This window comes from Cygnus atratus, chromosome 3 (genome assembly GCF_013377495.2).
Source record: "Cygnus atratus isolate AKBS03 ecotype Queensland, Australia chromosome 3, CAtr_DNAZoo_HiC_assembly, whole genome shotgun sequence".
NCBI classification, from domain to species: Eukaryota; Metazoa; Chordata; class Aves; order Anseriformes; family Anatidae; genus Cygnus; species Cygnus atratus.
This window is the reverse complement of record NC_066364.1, coordinates 91,943,797-91,953,172: the sequence shown is the minus strand read 5'-3', so window position 1 is coordinate 91,953,172 and position 9,376 is coordinate 91,943,797. Positions and strand designations below refer to the sequence as shown.

The following is a 9,376-nucleotide window of genomic DNA, read 5'->3' as shown; positions in this document are numbered from 1 at the left end:
GTCCAACCTCCGACCTAACACTAAGTACTCCACTAAACCATATCGCTAAGCTCTACATCTAAACGTCTTTTAAAGACCTCCAGGGATGGTGACTCCACCACCTCCCTGGGCAGCCCGTTCCAATGCTTAATAACCCTTTCGGTAAAGAAGTACTTCCTAACATCCAACCTAAAACTCCCCTGTTGCAACTTTCGCCCATTCCCCCTCGTCCTGTCACCAGGCACGTGGGAGAACAGACCAACCCCCACCTCTCTACAGCCTCCTTTAAGGTAACTGTAGAGAGCGATAAGGTCGCCCCTGAGCCTCCTCTTCTCCAGGCTGAACAAGCCCAGCTCCCTCAGCCGCTCCTTGTAAGACTTGTTCTCCAGACCCCTCACCAGCTTGGTCGCCCTTCTCTGGACTCGCTCGAGCACGTCCATGTCCTTCCTGTAGCGAGGGGCCCAAAACTGAACACAGTACTCAAGGTGCGGCCTCACCAGAGCCGAGTACAGGGGCACAATCACTTCCCTAGACCTGCTGGCCACACTGCTTCTTATACAGGCCAGGATGCTGTTGGCCTTCTTGGCCACCTGAGCACACTGCTGGCTCATATTCAGCCGACTATCAACCAATACTCCCAGGTCCTTCTCGGCCAGGCAGCTTTCCAACCACTCATCTCCCAGCCTGTAGCTCTGCTTGGGGTTGTTGCGCCCCAGGTGCAGGACCCGGCACTTGGCCTTGTTGAACTTCATACAGTTGACCTCAGCCCATCGCTCCAGCCTATCCAGATCCTTCTGCAGAGCCTTCCTGCCCTCGAGCAGATCGACACACGCACTTAGCTTGGTGTCATCTGCAAACTTACTGAGGGTGCACTGGACGCCCTCATCCAGATCATCGATAAAGATATTAAAGAGGACCGGCCCCAGTACCGAGCCCTGGGGGACACCACTTGTGACCAGCCTCCAACCAGATTTTACTCCATTCACCACAACTCTCTGGGCCCGGCTATCCAGCCAGTTTCTAACCCAGCGAAGCGTACGCCAGTCCAAGCCCCGAGCAGCCAGTTTCTTGAGGAGAATGTTGTGGGGAACGGTGTCAAAAGCCTTACTGAGGTCAAGGTAAACCACATCCACAGCCCTTCCCTCATCCACCAAGCGCGTCACTTTGTCATAGAAGGAGATCAGGTTCGTCAAGCAGGACCTGCCTGTCATAAACCCATGCTGACTGGGCCTGATCGCCTGCTTGCCCTGCAAGTGCCACGTGATGACCCTCAAGATAATCTGCTCCATGAGCTTTCCTGGCACTGAGGTCAAACTGACAGGCCTATAGTTCCCCGGGTCTGCCCTCCGGCCCTTCTTATAGATGGGCGTCACATTGGCTAGCCGCCAGTCAACTGGGACCTCCCCCGATAGCCAGGACTGCCGATAAATGATGGAAAGCGGATCGGCCAGCTCCTCCGCCAGATCTTTCAGTACCCTTGGGTGCATCCCATCCGGCCCCATCGACTTGCGCACATCCAAGCTCCTTAGCAGGTCGCCAACCATTTCCTCATGAATAGCGAAGGCCACATCAAGGAAGAACTGGTTGGAGATATCAAAGTTGGAGGCAGCCTTGGCTGCAGTGAACATAGGATGGTGGAGTTCAGGATCTTAAAAGGTGGGAGAAGGGCAAAAAGTAGGACCACAATCCTGGATTTCAGGAGAGCAGATTTCAGCCTCTTCAGGGATCTGCTTGGAAGATTCCCCTGGATTATAGCCCTGGATAGAAGAGGGATCCAGGAGAGCTGGCTCCTCAAGTCCATCCCAAAAAGCAGAAAATCAAGTGTAGGTGGCAGGAGGCTTGTATGGATGTGGAAGGAGTGCTGAGGTGAATTCAGACATACAAAGGAAGCAAGTGAGGTGGAAGCAGGGGAGGTCACCCAGGAGTACTATAGAGATGACGTCTGAACTTGCAGAGATGACGTTTCAGAAAGGCCTAATTGAACCTGGTGAGAGATGTGAAGGGCAACAAGAAAGGTTTCTGCAAGCATAGAAACAGCAAAGGGATGAGAAGGGAAAGCATGGGCCCACTGCTGAATGGGGCAGGGGAACTGGTGACAAATGACATGGAAAAGGCAATGGTACTTAATGCCTTCCCTCCTTAGTCTATACTAGTAAAATTACCCTCCAGGAGTCCCAAGCCTCTGAGGCCAGAGGGAAGATCTAGGCCGAGGAAGAAGGATGAAGGGAAAATCATGCTTCACCAACCTGATAGCCATCTACAAGGAGATGAACAGGAGGGTTGGACCAGGTGACCTCCAGAGGTCTCTTCCAACCAAACAATTCTGCAGCTCTGATCTTCTAGTTTCCTAATGATCATTTCACAGAGCAGACACCATACAACAGGTGAGTCACCACACATCATGGCTCTTAGCTTTTAACTGTAAAGTAGAGAGTTCAGAACAAAAGTAGTCTGAGGGATTTTTTGTTGTTGTTATTGTTGTTTGTGTTTTTATAAAGCTTTTCAGAAAATACTTGTGAAGAACAAATGTGTATTAAAAAATGAAAGGTCAATTTGTGAATGATCCATTAACCAATCTTATACTAAATGTATTATAATTATCATTAATGCTTTAAGCAACTCTTCTACTGTTTACTTTGCATGACTGTGTACCAGCATGACTGTATACCAGCCTTTGGTTTGATTCTTCTGTCACCAGCAGGCATCAGTTGAATTCATGACTGACACTTATAAAAGTATTTGAAGTTCTCCTTAAGAGTTAAATAGCTCGAGGCTTCTTGCAGGTTGATCTTTGAGGTGTTCGTTTATTGAGTTCCCCATAAAAAAAACCCACACCTTTTTAATATATGTTACACAACAGTAGTAGAGAAATACATTTCTTTATTTAAAAAACAGCTGATATGTATGCTAGGTATGGATACCAGACTCTACTTTACATGATAACATTTGCTTGTGGTTATTCTACTTGATGCATGCAATAAATTCAATGTACATGGTACTGCTTACCCCAAATCTATAGGTAGCGTGTGGTTCAGAGGTGGTTTTGATGGTGCTGGTAGCAGCAAGATGTGTATGTTTTTTTTGTCTATTTTATTTCTGTCTGGGCATTAGGAAAATTTACTTTGGATGCCATAGTAGGCTGTAGTAAGATGCAGGAAAACAATTTTACAATGGTTGCTGTGCTATCTGATGTGGTCGATTGCAAATAAATCCAAACACATGCTGAGAAGCAGCCTCTGTTCCTCCTCACCCTTTTGCATATATGGCTCCAGTTGTGCTCCCCAACACGGAGTGCATGAGCCTCGCTCACCCCCTGTGAGCAGTCCAGCATCCCCAGCAGCTGTGGATTGGCCTTGAGACCAGCAGAGATCCTGCTCGCCAGCCCTTGGCAGTGGTTCCCTGCGAGGGGGACCTGGGGGGACCATTCACATCCCCTGACCGCCAGAGCTTACTGCTCACAAATTCATGCATTTTTTTCATGAGGTGAGACTCATCAGAGTCATCAAGCTGTGACCTCGTAAAAGTGGCTTTTGTAGAGCGATAGAAACCACAAGATTCCATTACAAGCCATTTTGTTTTCAGTGACTAATGGAAGGTCAGCAGTAATCAGACGAAAGGAAATTCTTAACTCTTTCTCAGATTCCCTTTTTCCTCTTTAGTAAAAGCAAAGCTCACCAATAAATGAAATTCAGTTCAGATGGGTATTCTTTGTACACAATGCTCCAGTGCCTGGTTACTTGACAGAAGATTGCCAAATGTCTGTCCAATTTTCTTTTCTTTTTTTTTTTTTCTTCCTGCAAAAACTGTTTGCTGCTTGTAAAATATATTTCAGCTACTTCAAAGTTCTTAAAACAACTTTTTTTCATTCACATTTGTGATTTTATGGATCATAAAGGTTAACATGGTAAGGAGCAAAGCATCAAGGTTGTGCACCAGATTCCTGGAGCAGATGAGCAGACCTTCAAGGCCAGACAACAGAGCAAGCCGATGAAGTCAGTGTAGCCTGGCTCTTCAGTCAAAATTGCAGCATTGGGACTCAGGAGGTCTCACTCGTTAATTTAATTGCACATAACTAGCAAAATGAAGAGGGTAAAAGGGCAAACAGACACAGAAACACATCTGCAAGCTTACAAGAAAGTTGAGCTGCATGTGCTGTTGGACCTGTTAATGTAAGTGATTCAACATAGACTGACTTTCAGACCTATGCAGCGATCTTGTAAAATTAATGTGTATGGTATGCTGAAAAATGTAGACACATGGGACTCATGAGTAAGGGCTGGGAACCAAGCTTACGGCTGACAGAAGGGGTAGTGCATGAACTGGGAGGCAGGCTATGGAGCAGCATATATGCTTTAATCGTAGAATTATTTTTAATGTCTGTTATGGGTCGTTTTGACCTGGGATGAGGTAGTAGATTAAATATATATGCAAGACTCTGTGATGTAATGGGTTCAGCATTGTGCTTAATATTGAGGGAGGACTATTGCTGGGGCCAGAGACCTACCCAGCCAACGCTTCACTAAATGACCTGGAAGTCAGCATGAACGTATGCAATATAATGCAAGCAATTACATGTCATATTTTTCTGCCTCTCTTCCTATATTGCTTCCTCCATATTGTTATATCTATTTTCAGCTCAATGCAGGCCTGAGGGATAGTAGCAGATGACTCATGAACTGGACACCAGTGGCAACACATTTACCCCGTGTCCATTGGCTGAGTGCTACTGACTGAAATCGCTGGCTCTACCTCAGTTTGCAGCAGCAAAGTGTCTGGTCTTGCTTGGAACTACTTGAGAAATGGCACTTACTGTTCTTATCCACATTCTCACCTTATGAAATCTCTGAGTGTGTGCCAAAGTATCTCATGGCTTACCTCCCCCACAAGGGTGGACAGATTTAGGGAAGCTCTAAACAGCACAGGTAAGTGGAGTGATTTTTTTATTTTTTATTTTTTGAGTTCCTTATTTGTCTTTGTAAAGAAAACTTCTAAAAATGGCTTATAATTGCAGGTGAGGAGATGACACTTAGCAACAAATGAGCATCTGTGCAATTCCTCCCAGCCACAGTCCAGGGGAGTTCAGGAAGCTGTGTATAACCACAGGGACGTTTTTTTCCCAGCTTAAGTAGCTGGTGCCATTATAGGACTTATTTTCTGAAATTTGGCCCAAAGTGGTTCTAAAATCTATCCCCATAGCAGGGACAAAGAGAAGAGAGTCGTTTAATACAGACCCCTCAATAGAGAAGCTTACAGGCAGTGAACTAGGAGAACCTCATCATGTAGGGTGAGACATGGACTTCCCATTGGAGACCTGGTATTGTGCCTGGCCTCTGGGTCATAAGGAGGTGTCTTCACCAGGCAACGTTGTCCCAGGCCTGAGAATCAGCTTCCCCTTCCAAGCCTGGTGATGCAGCCAGCTGGGGTCACCAATCAGGCGAGGTCTTGCAGGTACTGGGGGAAAACTGTGTTTCTTGTAGCAGTGCTTTGTATGGATTCCTACTTAGGACTGTATAACAGCAAAGGCTGTGCCATCTCCAAGGACACACAATATGAAATTCAGGGGCTTCTTCTCAGGTGGCTGCATCTTTAAATGAGCGAAACTAAATAAAAAGAGCATTATCAGAAGGCCTGAGTCTTTTGGAGTTACAGGTCAGTATTGTTGCTCAGTATCTATGTACCTATCACTTTCTGTATTTGATGAAACTAAAGCAAAGATGATTAAAACCAAGGAAATGAGCCAAAGTGACCCATTGCTGGATAAATTGAACATAGTGACAGGTTAGAGGCAACAGCAGGCTATCCTGACTAGAGTAATATACAGTTGATGGATCTGATGTAATACACAAATGCTTCTTTCTTATGGATTTTACTGGAGTTCAGACATTTCCTGTCCCTGACAAGCGATGAGAAGAGACTTTTCAGGTTTCTTCTTATAAAATTTTTCATAATGGCATCTTCTGTATGGTCTTCAGTAGCAGCAAGATAGGTATCTCTTAGAAGCCCTAGAGACAAGCATAAGAACATTTTGATAAAATGATGACTAACTCCGTGCCCTTCTCCGTATGCTGTTTTTGATCCTCTTAATGACCCTCATTTAACAACTTCCTTTCTGCAGTACCAGGGGATCACTGACGGGGCATTCCTTAGTAGTTTGGGTCTAGCGGCTATTTGGCTAAAGATGAATGGAGTTATGCTTTCGTTGGCTTGCTTCTTTTGTTTTGCTTTCCACTGCCTGGGAACTTTGTGAAAGAAAATCATCAAAGTAAATAGTCTGTCCAATACTGCAGTGATGAGTCCTGAGGAGAAAAGTAGGCTGTATCATTTTTAGTACAGAATAAAACCCCTTAATCTGGGGACACTCAAAGTATGCCAGGCTGTGCTAGAGGTAGAATTCATCCATTCAAATCCAAGAGTAAAAAGGGGCTTTACATTTCTGTGAAACAGAGCTTAGATACTGCAGTCAGCTTTCTGCCTGGCTTTAGGAGTAACTGCTCACAAAGTCAGTGAAATGTATTGTGCAGTGAACCCTATATTCAAGTATGTATTCAAAATCCTAGCACAAATAGTGAGTATTTGAAGACCTAAAGTAATTGACATCCTGTGACAGAGAATGTGATTTGGATCTTTTTCTGGGACATCGATTTACAGGCTTCAGCTTTGAACATCAATAAAAGTGACCTTAAAATGGTCTCACAATGATGGAAGAATATTTGTTGGAATAAACTGTATATATAACATGCATAGCAGCTGAATGGAAGATAATCAGATGAAAATATTGATGTGGAGATCAAATAAAAATCTAGCATCTTGCATAATCATCTTATACAAATGAAACACAATAACCCAGAGATTACTTTAAACAATTATTTCCTAAAATCCTACCTTGCCTTGACCTTTTCAAACTCACCATTAAAGTAAAAATGTGGAAAGGAAACTCATTAGGATTCTGAATATTAGTTTTTACTGTGGCCTTACAGCTCATGCAGGAAAATTGTAAGAGACTCTAAGGAATACTTAATAAAATACATCAGAAGTCCAGAGTGAATATAGCTGTGAGATATAGTATTGCACGAGCTGCTTTTAGATTGGCACTGATCAGTTGCTACCTGCCAAGATGGTTGATAGGCATTTGCTTAAGATCCTGAGGGCTCATCACTTCTTACTGATGTGAAAGCAAAGCCCATGGTCCCTGCTATTAAACTGATGAAGCAGCTCCCTGAGTCCATTATGGTTTTGCTTTACAGCTCTGGCATTTCAGAAGGTCTACCTGAATAATTCTTCCACCACAGTGCAAACCCTGGGGACCAAATGTTTCTAACCTCTGGCTTGGTACCTTGTTTGTCTGGGGTGAAGAGGCAAGGCTGGTGAGCTGATGTGTGTCACCATGCTTGGGGCCATTTTCCTAGACATAAGCACCACGCATAGGTGAACCAAAGTTGTCCTAAGATATTCAAGAAGTAAAACCATTGAAGACTGCAGGTGTGCTCTGTCCGTCTGTGGCTTGGCAGAACATAAAACTCACCACCACCTGAGGTTGACACAGTATAGGTGCTCTTGGAAGAACAGGCGCATATGAGATCATTTTGGCTTTCCCTTCAAACACCTGTCATACACGATGCACAGCAAGCTGGACAGATCTTTTTTGTTCTTGTGAAGTGCAAAAGGAGAACAGACATAGAGATGTACATGAGAAAGATATTTTTCATTCTAGATGAGCAAGTGATAGACGGGAAAGAACTATGAAGTTATTGTTTGTGAAGTTTGTGTGCTGTGTACTTAAGTGGATACTGGATATGATAAATTTATGCTCTCCTCCTCTTTTTAAAAATGTGAATGATATACTTCAGCTGCAGAAATTTCAGCAATGGTTGGGTAGGGGGTATTAGCAGCATACCTCTGCACTGAATCCCACTACTTCTGTTACATCAGACAAACTGAGAGTTTATTTTCTCTTTTTGCAGAGAAAGACCATGGTTTGCTCTCCTGCTTTTGCTTAGCTGGCCAACAGGTGAATCCTGAATGAACAGGTCAGCTCAGGAACAAGAAGGATCTAAAGAGATCAAAATAACAGTAAGTACCAACATTCACAAAAATTCTTTTTCTTACTATGTGAAAGCAGCATCTGCACATTCTCAGTGCTGCTGGTTACTGAAAGCCCCATTTTGTAACCTGGGCTTCAGGCTGTGCCCCTCCAGCCACAAACAGGTACATCTTTGGGAGTTAATGCAAATTTGCAATTGCTTATGGGAACAACGCAGATTTTTTTCCCTGCTCTTCACTTTATGTGGTGTGTGAAATTTGGCCCTAAGAGTTACAGTAGAGTGCGATTGGTTTAGCAATATATGGGGATGTGAACCCTGATGTAAGTCATTTAAACAGATGCCATGTCATATTAATTGCAAACAAAGGGCTTGCTGCACCACCTATCTGGTTGCATTAGTCAAAGTTAATGAATTATTTATTTATTAAGAGATGTCCTCCGGCATCTTCACATTCTGCTGGAAACTTTTCAGATGGCTGTTCAGGCCCTGCAGCTCAGCAGAAGCATACAGTTAGCTATGAAGTGTGCCATCAGCATCATCAGTGGCAGCAGGAAGCACAGGGGGAGGGTAATGGAACAAATATCCTGTACTTTATTTTTCCAACCCTTATAATAATTGCCCTCTGTGTTGGCATGTGTTGCTCTGATTTCTGTGCCCTTCCCCTTGTATCTCCCCAGCAGCAGCTGAGACTTTGCTTCCCTCCAGTCAACATAAGTGGTTTTATTTCCTGTGAGTCTTACCCATGGTCACCTGTATACACTATGCATTATTCCTTTGATTTGCTGTGTGCTGCTTTTGCATTTCTGCTAAGTTAACTTATGCATGATCTTAACATTAAGCAAGTGCTTAAATCTTGAGCTTTAGACTATGTCCAGCGGAAGTGAAGAGGGATAGATTGCAGATTATTCTTTAACACCTATCATCATCCTTTCCAGGGTTTATTTGCCACTATTCTCAAAACCGGCATATCTGTCCCATTACGTGTCTCTTTATAAAGCCTCTGCTCTTTGTTGTTTACATTTACTGTCTTCAGCATTTAGCAGGTTCCTTGACACCTCCTGCTGTCTTCAGTCCTGTGCTGCCTCCTGTGTCCCCAGGACCACAGGCAGAGCTCTCCTCTCCTGAAGGGCCTCTCCACCCTTGCTGCTGAGGTGAAGCACGGTTGAGGCCTCACCTCGAGTACTGTGTAGGGTTATGGTGCCACAATATAAGAAGGACGTAAAACTATTAGCATCCAAAAGAGGGCTATGAAGACGGTGAAGGGTCTGGAGGGCAAGAAGTATGAGGAGTGGATGAAGTCACTTGGATTGTTTAGCCCAGAGAAGAGACTGAGGGGAGGCCTCATGGTGGCCTGC

General features: G+C 44.3%; 1 long non-coding RNA gene across 3 annotated transcripts in view; it reads left to right on the top strand.

The window, feature by feature from the left end:
• The first annotated feature begins 4,653 nt into the window (after nt 1-4,653).
• The window catches only part of LOC118256337 (uncharacterized), a 32,797-nt gene continuing 28,074 nt past the window's right edge, over nt 4,654-9,376 (top strand). For all 3 annotated transcript variants that reach the window (XR_004781201.1, XR_007708122.1, XR_004781200.2), the window contains exons 1-2: nt 4,654-4,901; nt 7,941-8,049. This is a non-coding gene — a long non-coding RNA (uncharacterized LOC118256337). The remainder of the gene's footprint in view (nt 4,902-7,940; nt 8,050-9,376) is intronic.